The sequence below is a fragment of the Aspergillus brunneoviolaceus genome (genome assembly GCF_003184695.1).
Source record: "Aspergillus brunneoviolaceus CBS 621.78 unplaced genomic scaffold BO95scaffold_60, whole genome shotgun sequence".
NCBI classification, from domain to species: Eukaryota; Fungi; Ascomycota; class Eurotiomycetes; order Eurotiales; family Aspergillaceae; genus Aspergillus; species Aspergillus brunneoviolaceus.
The window spans coordinates 197,080-197,573 of NW_020290790.1; positions in this window are offsets into that span (position 1 = coordinate 197,080).

Below are 494 nucleotides of genomic sequence, written 5' to 3' on the forward strand. Positions count from 1 at the left end.
CTTTATTTTTATTTAAATATATATAATATTTAAAGATTTAGATAAAGCTAGCTCTTCTATTTCTAATAATAATCTATTTTTTAGATTATTTTTAAGATTATTTATATTCTTATTTTTACTAATATAAAAGATAATAATTATCTTATTTTTCTTTTACTTCTTAGATATAAAAATAATTAAATCCGGATTAAGATTATTAAAAATATTCTAATATTTTTTATTAATAATAAAATAATTAGTATATATCTAAAGTATTATTATTTTAATTATATTAGTATAAAAACAGCTCCGGCGATAGTAGCAGATATTTTAAGAACTATTAAATAAATATTTAATATTAATACTATTAGTAGCAACCGAAAGAAAATTTTTAGTTATTTAATAAAAAATAAAAAACTAATTACAGTAGAATTTTTAATAAGTAAGAATATTAATATATTTTATAATATTTAAAATAGTATTAGTTTAATTAAAAATATCTTTATAAGCTATAT